The sequence below is a fragment of the Oreochromis niloticus genome, linkage group LG15 (assembly GCF_001858045.2).
Source record: "Oreochromis niloticus isolate F11D_XX linkage group LG15, O_niloticus_UMD_NMBU, whole genome shotgun sequence".
Taxonomy (NCBI): Eukaryota; Metazoa; Chordata; class Actinopteri; order Cichliformes; family Cichlidae; genus Oreochromis; species Oreochromis niloticus.
This window is the reverse complement of record NC_031980.2, coordinates 22,127,885-22,144,587: the sequence shown is the minus strand read 5'-3', so window position 1 is coordinate 22,144,587 and position 16,703 is coordinate 22,127,885. Positions and strand designations below refer to the sequence as shown.

Genomic DNA, 16,703 nt, shown 5'->3' with positions numbered 1-16,703 from the left:
AAAATCCTATATGTGAAGAGGGTTTTTATTGTGAAGAAAATAACATTTGCTTTCTTGTCTGCTGGCTTTGCGGGAAATAATTCAATGATCTTAGGTGAAGAGGCAGAACCACCGGCTCTAGCAGTTTGGCTGTGGTCTGCACAAAATCCAGGCAATCCTTGACACCATAAGTGCGTCTCAACCTTTGTCACGGAGCGCTCCTACTCCGCTCCGGCTCCGCATTCAATGAAATACCATTTGACAGAGTCACACATCTCATCAAAACATCGGAGTCGCTTTCATTTTGAGATTTTCAGTTTTTCACACTCTACTAACCCTTGGTAAAATCGCTTCTTTTTGGTGAACAGCTCACAAGCAGTTTGGTCCCATATTTGGTGAATTGATTTTTGGGCCATGTGACCTAATTCCTCCTGGAAACCAAAGACTGAGAAAAAGCTGTGAGTCAGAAAAACATCAAAGAAGAATGTGTTTACGGTTTATTTATCAGTGAAACCTCATGTTTTAGTGCCACACCGTGATGCGTTACATTCTGCAGTTTAGGATTCAGGTGGAAGTATGTTTAGTGCCTGTATTTTATTTTACTGCATTTTATTTTATTGTAATATTTTTACATTTTATTTATGGGGCGACATGCTGTTCCCCCAACGACAACAAAGAATGTCCAAAACACGTCTTACAAAAAGAGTAAAGGTAGAAGAAATATAGTGGATTTTTTTAAAAAACAACACCAACAACAAAACAAAACAGATTTGTGACAGGTTCACGTTGTGCCCCTCCTCTCACCCAATGACAGCTGGGACAGGCTCCAGCCTAGCCATGACCTTAAATTACACAGAGTTTAAAAAAATGAATAGATGGATGGATGGTTTTTGAAAACTCTCTCTGTGACTTATGGCACTATCACATTCTACAGTCAAGGCCAAAAGTACTGACAGTAGCACCCCTGCCAATATAAACATTTTATTTATTTACCAATAAACACTTTTAAAACTTACAAAATCCTTGTCACTGTTCTTCACTATATGATAGAAACAAAGTAACATCATAAATAATCTAAATAAAAACTCAAGTGGAAAAGTTCTTGAGGAACAAACTTTGTGCCACTGCCAAAAATTCTGGTTACAACTGCATTGCCTGTATATAAATTTTGGACTTTTTATATTTTAACTTCTTTCAGAGTTTGATGAATTATCAGTGGAAGAAGCAGCAATTTTATACCATTGGATGTGCAACGTTTGGTCATGCTGTTGGTTTTAATATACAGTATATAAATGTTTGACATTAAGGACAGCAGTAAAGACAAACTAAGTTTTTGAGCATCTTATAAAGTGCATATTCATGTTGTGTCTTACTTATATTGTTAGCCATTCTCTTCATGCACCATCCCATTATGTTAACGTGGTTACATTAGTAAAAGATCGAGAAAAAAAAAGTGAAGACAAAACAACAACAACAACAAAAAATCATAACCATTATGCAACCATTCAAGAGCAAAATACACAAAAACATCAACTTGAGCTTAACGGTCCCCAGAGGGAAGCTTGCAGTCTGCTGAAACACAAAAACAAACTGCATCACAGTGCACTGCTTCTAAGAAATATAATGAACACAAAAAGAAACTAACCAAAAATATTTCCATTCCCAACATAATGTATAACAGCACAGTTTTCCATGTAAACTTTACTGTAGTGTCTCTGTACCGTCTGTGCTCCCCTCTGCTCGCCTCCCACCCTGCTCTTTCTGCCTGTAGCAGAAGCAAAACTCGTAACAGTAATTGATTCCCACGCCAGAATAAATGACACACATCTATATTGTATTCATCCCCGCAGCATTCGGCATGCCCCTTAGCACGAACATGACCCCCACCAACAGAAAAACATACACATAATAACACACACCGAGCTGGGAAATAGTATCTTCCTGTCCTGAGGACGAGATATTGATTGAACCGAGCCGAGCACAGAGTTTCGATTTACACATTTAGAGTTTGACGGCAGCCGTGTCGGCCATTTGGCTGTCGTTAGCGGCAAAATGCTCATAACTTACAGCGTAAATGGCTCAACAGGAAATGTAAGCCTTCTGCTTAGTCTAACAGAGGAAAGGAAAAGGAAAGACAATGAAGACTTTTGTTTGAGTGCAGATTTAGCCATTTAAAATCACTTACCAAAAAAAAAAAAAAAAAAAAAAAGACTTGTATGAACAGAAATTCTGCTCAATCCATTTTACTTTCACAGCAGTTTGGAAGCTGCAGAATTCAATACGCTGGCAGGAGACAAGGGTCATTTGTACTTGTGTGGGCTGCTTGTTTTTCCCTGTTTTCAGCTGCAGGTGAGTGTATGTGGGAGCCTGCGTGTCCTCAGTTTTGTGATGTCTTTTTTAAAAAGCTTCAAAAATCTCTTGACACACCTTTTGTGCCTGAGAGCGAAGCAACACAAAAAAATTAAGCAATTCATTCTCAGGACGATCGCTTTAATGACATCCATCAAGACTGAATTCCTTTTAAGGTGCTATTCTAATGGTTCTCAGTCACACACACACACACACACACACACACAGGCTCATAAGTTACACACAGAACAGAAGAAAGCAGTTAATAGTAAAGTAATGAAGAGTTACAGCATAAACTCTTTATTAGCCTCTCATCGTTCATAAATCACTTAGAAACCAATTTCATATCAAAGCAGGAAAGAAGAGAGAGGGAGTCTTGATTGAAGAAAAGAATTAGCAAAGAAGAGGTGAGAAGAAGATGAAGGAAAGAAGGAGTCATGAATCACTGGAGAGAGTGCACAAGGGAGGAAGGATGAGAAGGACCTGGTTTGGAAAAGCAGTTGGTTAAGCAAGAAAGGGATGAGAAAGAAAAAAGGGAAGAGCAGAGAAAAAAGGAGGGTTAGGTGAAGAAAGTGTTAGAACAAGATGGCAAAGAAGGCAGATTAGACAACGGGATGAAAAGCAAGGAGTGAGTCGGGGATTACGAGAGTGCTGCTGTGACAGAGGAAAGAGAAGGAAGAGGAAAACCAGATGAGTTAGGAGGGAAAGGGATGTAGACTGTGGGCGTGTATGGGTGGGAGCGAGAGAAAGTGCACAGAGGTGAAGGCAGCTCCATTAAATGAGAACTGAAAGTGTCCTTGAGCAAGGCACTCCAAATGAAACACAGTGCCACTCAGTGAAGATTATTTTCTATTTTGTTCTATTTTTAAAATTCCCAGAGAGGCTACCAGCGGTGCTTGAAGTAAACAGAGAGAAAAATGCCACCTGTGAGTTACTCATAGGATATGTTAAATAGAACTACATAAAGGATGATGTTCTGACCGTTTTTAAAAGGCTCCTCCACTTTAAAATCCAATTAAGTTTTCTTGAATTTTATCTCAGGAGGTTTCAGTTATCATACACATAATAACTGGGATAAAAAGGAGTCGTTTAAACCTGTGCATTAAGTGACACGCAGCCTGGAATTAAGCATTACACCATCTCCTTTCCAGGAAACTAACTAGTCTGAGTTAGATTGAGGCCTGCCATGCTACTTAAACAAGTGAAAAAGTGTTTTCTAAGTACTCAGTTGGATGTAGAGGTGGGAGTTGGGAGCATGACTGTGCAGTGGGAGCAAAGTGTTGTTGAAACTGAGAGAATTGCAGAACAAAATGTTTAATTCATGGATGGATTTAGTCTCTTGTGGCTGGAAAATCCATCTCTTACTTCCAGGTGGGAGGACGTGCAGCTAGTGTGAATTTGATGGTTGTTTGATTTCTTTTTGTTGTGCAGGTTGGTGCGAGAAGAGAAGCAGACTATGTTTTCACATGGGGTTATAGGTGCTCTGTGCTGCCTCAGTAATGCAGTTTTAAAACAACAGCATCAGCAACACTGCACATTATGCACTGCACTAAACCAACACAGATTCTGCACCATATAGCAAAGTTTTCTTTAAAGTTTGGGCACATTGGAGTTTATTTCTTAACATTACAATCAGCACGAATGTGAAATTAACGGTGGGCTCAGACTCGCTCTAACCAACTCTGAAATCAGGTTGCATCAGGAACACGCAGAGAAAATCTTAGACTTTCTTCTCTTATATCCCAAAGATGAAAATTATACACACTCTTAAATAATTTAAACTTTAAACAACAGCATAACCACACTACAGCATGATATTAATATCATTACACCAGAGGGAATTTGTGTTATTGCATCTGTAGATGTAAACAAAGATGCAGACTAAAAAGTAAGACATCAATTTTCTTTAGCTTATCCAATACACAGCCAGTACACAGCTACAGGAAGTTTGGAGCCTATCCCAGCTCCTATGGGGTGAGAGACAGGATACACCCTGGACAGGTCACCAGTTTGTTGTGGATTTAGATTTCTACCCTGGGCAATTTAGAATCCCCAGTTAACCTAACCCCACTAACTCCATGTCCTGGGACTGTGGGAGGAAGCTGGAGTACCTGGTAAGAACATGCAACAGAAAGGTTGATTTGAACCCAGGACCTGTGAGCACCACTGCGCCACCATGCTCCCCCTTTTCTATCTATTAACACTGATGAATGCATTGGGAGCAACTTGGGGTTCAGTATCTTGCCCAAGGACACTTTGGTATGCAGACTGACCAACCAGACCACAAACCTTCCAATTAGTAGATGACCTGCTCAACATCCTGAGCCACATCCACACCAAAAAGATCTTGTTGCAGCAATATTTTTTTTAGTGAGGAAAAACCACAGCAGGAGGCTAAACACATGTAGAATATAAAGTGTTTGAAGAGGTCCAGTAGGCAGAGATTGACTATCCATCAGTGAGACCTGGAGGTGATTTTTCTAACCGTTATAGCTCTCAACTGTATGCAATCTAACGTTAGCTTCAAAGGCTACAATGTTTGATTGCTGACCCTGTTAGCTGCTCCAGGACCGACGACCAGACTTATCCTTACGGAGGGGCATGAATCAGCTGACTGAAGAATGAGAATGAATAGAGGGGTACACCATGCACAGGCTGCCAGTCCAACACAGGGCTAACACAGAGAGACGGACAACCAGACAGTCTTACGGGCTTACCTGCAGTCTGTTTAGAATCAGAAATAAATCCAACTTTCTCCATGATTTCTTTGAATTGTCCTTGCTCAGAAAGGGTCCGGCCAGCCGACAGTTTTGCTGTGAGGAGACAGCTCCAACCACTTCACTTCAATACCACCAGGGACTAATGCTGTATAGAGAAATTCGGAGGAGTACAAGAAATGTACCCTGGGCAAGATACAGATCCCCAGTGCATTTGTCAGTGTTTGTGATAGTTAGAAAGTGCTTATAGGCATTTAATAAAATGCTGCATGAATATATCCGAATAGCTTGTAGTAAAAGAAGTGCTTTGAGTGCACAGTGAGAGTAGAAAAGTACTACATAAGTACCAGTCCATTTACTTATGATGAAATGCAGCTTTTGACAATGATGTGTATAAAATTGTGCAGAATAAGTGCAGTTCTCAGTGGCTCCACCAGGAATGGCAAACAGTTTTGAAATAAAACTTTTCCATGTGGCTGTCATCATCATCATCATCAGGCAGCAGTAACACGGTCACTATGACCTGCCCCCGAAGTAATTGCAGAGCTGCTAGATGGAGGAATTCAGCCACTGAACTAATCTCTTTCCTCCATCTCAGCCAACCAACACACTGGTACAAGCAGCTTGTTGTTTAGCACTCGACAAGTCCTCTTATTAACTTCTGTCTCATTATAGGCTCTGTCTTCTTGGCTCTCTCTTGTCATTTGGATTTTAAATTCCTAATAAGAAACATGTTTGATATTATCAGGACAGCTCGGATGGGTCAGCGAGCAGTTTAAGAGATGGAAACTACTTCACTGAGGGGGAACAAGCAAAGGTCTCTATTCGGATTTCTTATTATTTGATTGTCTGGAGAGGTGATGTTATGATGTTAGCTGTCCTAACTTGTATGTACAACGCATACAAGCATTGTTAATTTGATGTTTTTTTGTTTAATAATGTCAGGACAGTCAATTCTACAAAGTCTCTGCTTGGCTTTGTTTCACTAACGTCAGCTACGTGTGCAATCACAGCTGTTCTTGGTCTGGTCGTCTGGTTAATCCAGGGTCGAAAATATAAGAAAAAACACAGAGATATAGCTGAGGAGGCCAAAAGAAAATTTCACTCCTACTTGCACACACAGACGCAGAATCACAGACTGGAAACATTTTGGAATAGACCTTGTATTAATCTGCAGGCAGAGCCAACGGAGAAGCTCCTGGGAGGCTATTAGCTTCAGGACTATTCAGCACTCCATTTGGATTATGCTGCACTGGGACGGGGATTAAACGAACTCTGCTGCCACATTACAATAGATCCAGCAACCCTCGCTGTACCACTGGGTCACCTTTGAATACAGCACAAAAGACACTCAGATACAAAAGATATTTCAGTTTTTTAATAATATTAAGTTTTATGGTGATTTCAATTTGTGTCCTCACACCGTTTCTTTTGTGCCTTTTGCTGTGCACGACCTGTCTTGAATTAAACATGATTTGTTCTAGTGCTAGTATGAAAACTGAAATCATTCATATATGTATGCACAGAGACATACGTTGCCTCTGACTTTGCATTATTCGGTATTATAATGAAATATCAATGTGCCCAAAGGCTCTTCAAACTGTGCACAGACTAGAAGGGACGCTAGGCAGCAGGAAAACTAATATCTGAAGCAGTAAAACCTTTGTGTTGAGGTCCTAGCTCCCACATTGAGGGACTGAGGATGTCCAGCAATGTAGCTGGTCTGCAGCACCAAACCACCCATAATAACAGTAAAGGACATCCGGAGGAGTATTAAGCTTTTTCTTTTTTATTCAGCAGTCACCGATGCATGTGTGCTGACAGGACCTTTTTCTTTAAAGTATCTTACATACATTACAGTGGGGGCATTCAGAGTCACCCACACTCAAGAAGGTTATTTATTCAAATAGTACAGTAGAGTTGAGCTTCGGATAGGAATTTACATTTAGAGTATTTCAAGGTCCACGTGAGTTTGTTTCTCTTGCCCGAAAGTATTGCAGCCAGTGACCTTAAACACCAATGTGGCAGGAAGGACGGCACCAATAAAAATGAGTTTTAGATAAAAAGATAAAGAAAAAAATAAAGTTCAGTTTTCCAGCGTCAAATTGCCTCATATCTCTGCAGATAATTGATTTCTAATACAAACCTGATTAGGCAGGATATGTTAAAAGCAGTTAAACGGTGGAGATTAATTTTTCCCATTATTTTAGATGCCACTAAGAAAGGACTTAAGATTGGAGCATATTAGCTAAAAGGAAAAAGCAGGTGATTGCAGTGGGCACAAAACCCACAAACTGCAAATTAAAATTTAGAGAAAATACTACGGGTCTCTTTTTTTCTGCATCATTAAAGCTCTAATCACCAGGCCTAGAGGTTGGCTAGCAACCACTGGCCATTAGGGAAAAATGAGCATTCCCCAAATGGTTAGTGTAGAAACTCACAGCTACAGCTCAAGTATCGCAGGCCTAGACACCAGTCAGCAACACATCGGTAGCCAGTGGTAGCCAAAAAGGGGGAAAAAAGTATTTTCTTACCTGCTGTTGACTAGGTGGTGGAACCGTCAACAGCATCTTTTGAAGTGGTGGCACCACTTTTAGTTTGCAGTTGAATGTTCTCCATTTACAGTGTTTTTTTCAATTTTTGTGCTACTGCTTGGCTAACCACTAGTGTGAGTGTTTGCAGACAAGTTGGCATCTTTGATACAAACTACAGGCAATTTTTGTTGCAAGGGATTTCACCCAGCGACACACAGCAATTTTCAACAACCACTTATTATTATATTTTGGGAACATATACATATGAATATTCAGTTCTTCATTACAGTTTTTACATTTTTGAAATTTCCTCAACCAGAATCAAAAGAACAGATGTTCTTTTTAAGCCTATCAATCATATCTGTCAAATTGCATTCATTTTAAATTCAGTTAAAATACAAAAGCATCAAGTATTAAGTGAACTACACAGAATTATGGTTCTACAAGCAATGTAAACAATGAATGTGTCTAAAAAAGTCTACCTCATCATAAATTTACTCGCTGGAGAGAGAAAAGGAAATGCTTGGTACTCCGTTGACTTTGTTTTGTGCAAACCTGGCTCCAAGTCAATTCCTTCTGCTAGGATAAACTGATACTAAATGCCTATAACTTGCTGTGTGGTAGGAATCACTAATGAGGAACAAAAATAAGTTTGCATAAATGATTAAATAAAAAAATGAACCTTTACAGAAGTCGATAATAAAGGCACAAAGACACGCGGGATCCATTTCAATTACTGCACCGTACTAATACTCACTGTGAGCCTGTGAGCAACAACATTTTGTAACTGATACAAAGTCAAAGATCCAACAGTCAGTTTTGGATTTCTGTTTCTGTAAGACAAGCTGTTGCATTTTGACCGTGCATCTTCTGACAGTGAAAGCCATAAAGTGCATCTTTTTTTTAATGTGATACCTCAGATACCTCCTGCAAAAGTAGATAAAATGACATCTTCATTATTTATCTACAGATTTCTAACAGCAACCTTTAAAGATTTTTCCAGTGTGGATGGATAAGATACTGCATTGAAAAGATTTGGATTTCATTCATATTCCCTGCATCCCTGTGGACTGAGAAAAAAAATTATCTACTACAAACTTCACTCATTTAAAATATTCCGCTTATCCAGGATCGCAGGAGGGGCTGGAGCCTATCCCAGCTACCGTAGGGCGAGAGGCAGGGTACACCCTGGACAGGTCACCAGTCTGTAGCAGGGCTAACACAGGTACAGACAACCATTCGCACACACACATATGGGCAAGTTAGAATTAGCAGTTGACCTAACCCCACCTCTTTGCACTGTAGGAGGAAGCTGGAGTACCCAGAGAGAACCCACGCAAACACGGGGAGGACATGCGAACTCCACAAAGAAAGGAAGGCCCCACCCAGGAATCGAACTCAGGACCTTCTTGCTGTGAGGCATAAGTGCTAATCACCGTGCTGCCCCAGGGCAAAATAAATAGATGAAAAGAAAAACATATTTGTGAAGCTCCTAAAAGACTAAAAGTATGAGAAGACCTAACCCAACAAAGTCTTTCTACTTTACTAATTTCCATCTGTGTACAGCTGTCTGTCTTTCACATTCAGACAGTTTATTACAGTGGGACACTTGATTAGATGGAATTAGTGATCTGCAGCCTTCATCCTTCAGAGGTTGAAGGCTCTGTTAGTAGGGGGCAGATCGATGCACTGTTAGCTTCTGTCACCACAGCCTATGATTCTTCTGCACTGCCTCACAGACCTACAATCTCCTGCTCTGCTGTGTAGTTTGAAGGTCAAAGGTCATAACCAGGGTTTAAAAAGGGTAAAGAAAAAATTTATATACATCTATATACACACAAAATGCTAGAGATTTATTCTGAACTTCAACAACAATTAAAAGTGAGAGGACTATTTGTGCTGTTGGCATCATCTCTTATCAAAACAAAACGATCCTGAATGTTGTGACAACGATGCCGTCTGTGCTTGTGTAGTTGCTGCAGTATATCACCAAGCATTAATTGGAAATGTATATGGTAAGGCTTTTCAACAATCTTGGTCACGGACATGTCAGGCCTCATTTGACAGAGATAAATTAATCTTTAAAATGCTACACCAAACACCTGCCAAATCCTCCTGCAGCTGTCAGTCAATCTGTCAGTGTCCTACATGGACCTACAGTCCAGTACAGTCCATGGCTGTCTGCATCCACCAGGCTGGCATCTATTTTTAGGATGCATCGTGCTTTCTGTTGTGCGTGTGTGTGCGTGTGTGTGTGTGTGTGTGCGTGTGTGTGTGTGTGTGTGGGCTCTATATTAGGGGTGTGACAGCATGTCGTGGAAAGATGAGAAGCCGTTTTCTCTGCCAGCAGAACGTGACCCAGTATGTCTTTCTACTCAACTACAAGCTCTCTCTGTCTCAGTTTGCATTTCATTCAGTGTTAACACTTTTTTGGCATGGCTGTGCATGTTAACGAAGGAATAAGCATGTACTATTTATTTCAAAGTCTACTTTAATTTTAATGACTACTGGATTTTATTCATATTTTTACAGAAAATGTACATTATCCCCGCGAATCTAAAAATATATATATGGTAAGTCTGCAATGCTGAAACATTTTTCTATTAATAGTTTGTAGCATGTTAGTCAAATGTGCATGCATTTCGTTTGACCAAATTGCATGCACATACAACAATTTTAGATTAAAAAAAATCAGTTGTCTTGTATTCTTTGTAGTCTTTAAGACCAGAATATTCTGGTGCAAGAAATGACATCTCAGTTGGACCAAACCATAATTGCACAGCTTTAGTCCAAGGAATTGAAAAAACAACCTGATTTTTTTTAACCAAGATGAGAAAAAAGATTGTTAATAACAGGGTTAGAAGGTTTCATTATCATTATTTCTGATTAGTCTGATTCAAGAGCAGGAAGAAGGACATAAATGACAACATGTAATGTGTAATCTGTGTAGCAATAAAAATCGATATTACTCCACGTCTGCATGCATGATTTGCCCCAGGCTCAACTGTAAATGCTAAATAACAGAGGATCCACTACAGAGAGTAGAGAAACACAAGAGAGATCCACATGTGCGCTGCATAAATCTGTGAAAATTAAAAGTAATTACTGTTTTTACAAAGTTTACTTAGTTATTTTGTTTATACAATACAACAAAAAATGAGAAGCAGGAAAATAAACATGCATAGACATTGGCTGATATTAGATGTCTATACATCTTAACTAATGAGCAAGAACATCTCCATATAGAGCTGTTTGATGTTCTTACATGTTTGTTTAAAAAGCACAGAAATTTCATCTCTGACTCAAATGAACTAGATTATATCTTGTTGTTGTAGCTTGACAGAGCTCACTCTACAACCCCACCCCAAATGTATTCATGCAAATATGAAGACATGCAAGTAAAAAGAAACTAAGAGTCTTCTGATTTTTAAGGCTGTATGTAAGCACAGTGCTTTGATCGTCATGCTAGCAGGCATAATGATTACCATTATGATTGGTTAATGTGTTAGCATGCTATCTTGTGTTAAGTGGCACTTAACACAAACTACAACAGGAGCTGGTGGTAAAAACTCAGGGACTTTTGACAATATATAACAAGAACCACTGGGATGTGTGCATCACATTTCACACAGCAGTTGCTGAGATATTTCAATGAAAAGAGAAATATGTCAAATTTATGTAGGAGTATCAAGCATCAACATGATTCAACAAGTCAAACATCAGAATTTCTACCATTTGTCATGGAAAACAAGTTGACATTTCAGTCTCCAACAAAAAATGTCAACCAGCTGATGGCAGCTGATGTGTGAAAAGGTTTGTTACACAGAACCTTCTACGAAGTATTCCTGTGAAACGGAAAAAGGTCAGGCACTTTGATCAAATGCAAAGATGATTGGATTAATCAAATGTCTATAAAATGCTAATAACTGTCTAACAAATATAGTAGATCAAGAAACACTGGAGAGAGATTGATCCCTAAAGCAAGCAAGCAAGCAGCATAGCTATAGCCAAGTAAAGCTAGCTATGTAGTGTGGAATTATATAGCATTATATAGCTTTTTAGCATTATACTTTTTAGCATTGTACTGTTTAAACATTATACTTTTAAGCAGGCCCCTGTGTAACCTTAGGAGCAAGAGTAGTTGAAGCAACATCACAGGAAAAAGATGCATAGGCGAGATACTAAGAAATAGTACAGAAGTTACAGTAGATAACGGGGGGCAAAAGGGCAGCGTTAAGAACAGTCTAACACATAAGTATAGACTAGAAAAGCAGAACTAAGAAGGAGAGCGTAAACCCCCGGTGCCACACACACTTGATACATACAAAAGCGCACACTCATGACAGTTAACATGACCCCCCCCCACACACACACACCTACAGTGCAGACAGGAACACACACACACACACACACATTGTAGATAGAGACATGTACATCACACACACACATTCACAACTAAGATATGCAATTAAGAAAGGGGTTAAAGATAAGGCAAGACCTTAAAAGGAAAGGTAGAAGACGATAGATGAGAAAGAAGTTGTTTTGATTGAAACTGTGTATGACGTATAGGCGAACGTGATATCAGAATAACAGGAAAGGTGGGAGGTAAATAAGGAACTTTGGAATAATATAAATGTAACAGTTCGAAGGACTGCCCTTCGAATCTGCAAGAGGCTTTATGCTGAGCTGATTCCCTCCTGCGCAGAAATAAAGAAGTTGATTGAACTGAAGAAGTCTGTCTCGAGTCGTTCGTTTTGGTTTTTCACCAGGTCAGAAAAAAGGATCGGGAGCGGCATCAGTATGCCGACAGTAGTCAGCATGTCCTTAGACGATTCCTGCTGTGTTTGTGAGGGAAAAGAAGCAGGAAGTGAAAAATACCGAGCTGTTGATGAACCATCTCCTAAAACATGTCTATAAGCATGGGAAGCTGATTAGTCCAAACCAACCATGGTTCAATTGTAGTGAGAACCCTGAAGCATTCCAAGGTAAGGTGATGATAGACGGAAATGTGAAGTGAAAATTTGGTGCCAATCCATCAACTTGCTGGTGTTAAAATAAAAGTCAGAGGGCCACCATGTTTACGTCTATTGGGGGCCGTAAATGTTTGTATGAAATGTCATGGCAGTTCATTCAGTGGTTCATGAAATTAGCCTGGACTCATGAGCCCACAAACCAACATTCAGATACCACCCCTAACGCCAAGTAACAGGGCTACAAACTGGTGCTTGAAATATCTGTGTATTATTTTTGCATATATATTTTATGTCTGGGTTTCAAAACAATGCAGCTAAATTATTTTGTTGTGGAAATTCTTAAATTCCTTCAGACAATGCCTGCTTTTTAACTTTGGGTGTTATTATTCTGGGTACAGGGGATATTTTTCCCATTTTTCCATTAGACAGCTGTTGGTAACAAAAAATGCTTCATACAGCATTGTAGCAACATCCCAGTAACAAAAACATAGTATTTTTTTTAATTTTGTGATTTTTCTTAATTGATGCTGCAGCTTCATTTTGTAATAAATCCAATCTGATGTGAAAGCAGCAGGAGCAGGAGCAGCGTAACATGCCTGCTGATGAGAGGATTTGAGGTGTTAACTCTCCTCCACCCCCTCTCCTGTCTGCTGTCCCTTGCTCTATTAACCCAAGCTATTTGCATGGACTGTTCTATTAGTTGGCTGGACAGCAGAGCAGATGAGACCAGAGAGAGAGGAGACAGCAAGAGACAGCAGCACACAGCTTTGCAGGATAATGATGCAACAGCTAGGATCCAGACAGAACAATTTCCTCCCTCTATTCGTCTTCTCTCTACCTTTCTCCACCTCACACACATCGCTGTCTGATGAGCCTGTCATGTTGGGCGATCGGCTTATCCATCTCTCTTTCTGTCTCTCTGTCTGACTTTCCCTCTCCTCCCTCCATTAAACTTTTATTAGTCCTCTCTCTGTCTGTCTCTGCCATGCACTCAGTTCCCTTTTTAAAATTACAACCCGTGAATTTATAGAACAATGTAATGTGGATGGAATCGTACTATCACCTCTGGTCAGTGATCCTGCCCAATAACTTTTTTCTCAATTTAATCTGCTTCTGAAAGATGAACTTTGATTCACCATATAACTATTATTAAAGCACAAAAATGAAATGTGGAAGTCGCGCCGATCAGATCCTTCCATCATCTTCCAGTGTTAGAGGTTAGATTTGTAGTGAAGATAATTACCAGTGTGATCCATGATCTTCCTGGATTACCTTCATTTTAAAGACATTTTGATTCCTAAAGAAAACTGAATAAATAAACATGAACAAATGTAAATATAACAACACAGAATCAAGCTTGTGTCTTTACATTAATAAAACCCACATGAATTATAATGGACCTCATTCACAAACAGTGCGCAGGCATCAATCTGTGCATAAACCATGCATACAAGTGTTTGAAATGACAATGTCGCTAGCTCCAAGAAGTCTCCCCTTCGACGCCCTCAGACACTCGCTGAATAATATTTTCAGTGCAATGTAATCAGTTATTATTTTTTTTATGCATTACCTCTTCTACCTATTTATGTTAGAAGGACAGAGAACATGAGTTTATCTGTCTCCTGTCAATTAATAACTCAGCAGAAAAATCCAACACGATCACTTTGAAAAGTAGTTTGTTTCACTTCTTGTTCTTTTATGTGCTGCAAATAGCAGCACATAAAAGAACATTCAGTGAATGTCAATGAATAGACGATAAGAGCCTATAAATGATAAGATCGTATTTGGAGTGGACAAACATTGTTACAACTAAAACAACATACATTCACCAGCTTTCATGGTACACATAATTACCTCTTGACAATCTTACCAATCGGACAAGATCTTCCCCTCTTGACACCTTTCTTATTATCAGAGCATCATTCTCAACCTGTTCCTGGTTGGAGGATGCCAGACTCATCATTTTGCTCACGAGTAGGTCTGACTTTATTGTTATGCTTCTGTGATAACCGATCGAAGCATCCGCTCTACACATTTTTGTAAAATCATCAACAATATGATCCAGCTATATACATTTCTACATGTTAATCCACATTTGAAAACGGACCCTACATTCCCTGGATTTGCTGTCCATTATGAGCTGGTCTATGTTTATTATGTTTACTGTTGCTCAGTTTATGTTTTTATTTACCTTTGTATTAGATTAGCAAAGATGTGAAACCATGAGTAAAGTGGGCTGTTAGTCTAACCACGCTGACTGCACAGGTCCTCATACTGTTGCTTTCTTTCCGTGGAAGAAAGCACTGCTAATATCGCTTCTCTAACAAATAGTAAGTCAAAAATAATGAGAAGGCGTCATATTTGAGATAAACCAGTTGTGTGGAAATAACTGCTCATGTGTGACACATTATGGAACAACTAACATTTTATTCCCATTAATACATTTTAATTAAAGTAGTGTAAAACTTTAGTTAAATAGGTTTACCTTATATGGTTCAAAGTGGTCATTTCAGCAATTCTGCTCATGTTTTGAATTTTTTGAAGTAAAATTTTCATGTAAATGTATTTGTTTTTCTAAAGATAGATTAAAAAAGGGTGATCTTTACACAATGGATCAAATTGATCTTTTTATTATCAGTGTTGCAAAAAATTTTAAACTAGAGAAAAACATACATTTCATTATCAGATTATATCTGAATACTTGCACAGTATTGAAGTTATCGCCACTAATCTGATGTGATCTAATCTACGTAGTTCTAGTGGAGCTGTATTTTTTTCCTTTTCTCTTTCTTATCCAGATGGACTTCGGTAATTGTGGTAATCACCATGTCAGACCAAATGGGATTAAATGACGATGCAGTTCTGGGTGGGATTAGTGTTACATAAAAACATTAATAAAGCAATTGTAAGCAGAACAGCAATTCCTTGTAAAAGGCAATGCTAATCTCGGCTTTTTGTTTTCATACCTAAATATTCCTGCAGAGACAATTTATTCCTGATATAATATAATGATATAATAAGATTTTTGCTTGTTATACATACATGTTGACTTACAAATATTGTATATTATCAGCAGAAACCATTTAAATGGGAATTTTCTTTGCTCTTTTGGAATGGGAAAACATTTTTCTATGATAAAAGTGCCCCAAAAAAACCTTATTTGATAACAGTGCCCTGTTATAGGAACCCAGGAGCATGCTGGGAAAAACAACAGTCTCACAATGTGACGACCAACAATCAGTTTTTAACATATTGCCTTTTTGTGCACAAACCGTCTGCCTTCCAAAGCTTGTGTACCTGCCCGAAGTATCTCTGTGGGCAAAAACTGTATCATATATCAAGGTAAAAGTGTTGTCTGCTGGTCAGCTCTGTGGTTAGAGTGTGATTCATGATCTCAGAGCTTCTGAATGGATCAAATTGGAGGCGGACAGCCATGTGCCAGAGAGCCAGTTCTCCTATCTGCCTGCCAAACAGTCCTGAACCGTCTGCCTCTGACTGAAAATGATCAGCCCCTCAATGTGGCTGTAGAGTAAAAGCCCAGGCCTCAAATCTTGACCCTCATTCTACTCTGTCTATGTTTTTTCAGTCCAAACTGTGATTCATTCATTGAAGTTTTAGTTTAAACCTGGTACCTGAAATCTACAAATATACACTCAATATGAAATGATCACCATGCAACTCATTTTGGATCTTGGTAGAATACACTAATTTGTTAAGCTCCAATGAAAACAAAACTGTCTTTTTGTTATAAATAACAATTCAGACAGAGTCTTTTTCTAATGCAGATTATATCATATTGTTACTGATATACCTTTAAGTGAAGTTCAATAGAAGAAAATCACCCAAACCTAACCCCGCCCCCTTGAACTAAACTGTCTAAAAAAACAGTTCTTACTTTTTTCAAAGCCTTTTGTACTTAAGAGTCCAATCGACTCTGTGTTTTACCTGTGACCCCTGAAATCCTTTCTCTAGAGCCATGTAAAGCACCTACTAAGTTCCTGATGCTTAACAAGTAACAAAACAACTGGGAGCCTGCTGTATTTGTTTCAACATCCTTGTGTGGGTGTTAACTTGTGTTTGACAAAGTCTTCACGCTCGAGCGAGTCACTTAAAAGCCAGTCAGCTAAATGTAATGTAACGTGAGGCGATGT

At 39.0% G+C, this 16,703-nt stretch overlaps 1 protein-coding gene and 1 long non-coding RNA gene across 3 annotated transcripts in view; one reads left to right on the top strand and one right to left on the bottom strand.

The window, feature by feature from the left end:
* The window catches only part of galnt14 (UDP-N-acetyl-alpha-D-galactosamine:polypeptide N-acetylgalactosaminyltransferase 14 (GalNAc-T14)), a 198,141-nt gene that overhangs the window by 124,208 nt on the left and 57,230 nt on the right, over positions 1 to 16,703 (bottom strand). The gene's annotated exons all lie outside the window — the stretch shown is intronic.
* On the top strand, positions 8,435 to 12,309 carry LOC112842372 (uncharacterized). Its single transcript, XR_003214113.1, has 2 exons — positions 8,435 to 8,804; positions 8,885 to 12,309. It is a non-coding gene; the product is annotated as an uncharacterized LOC112842372 (long non-coding RNA).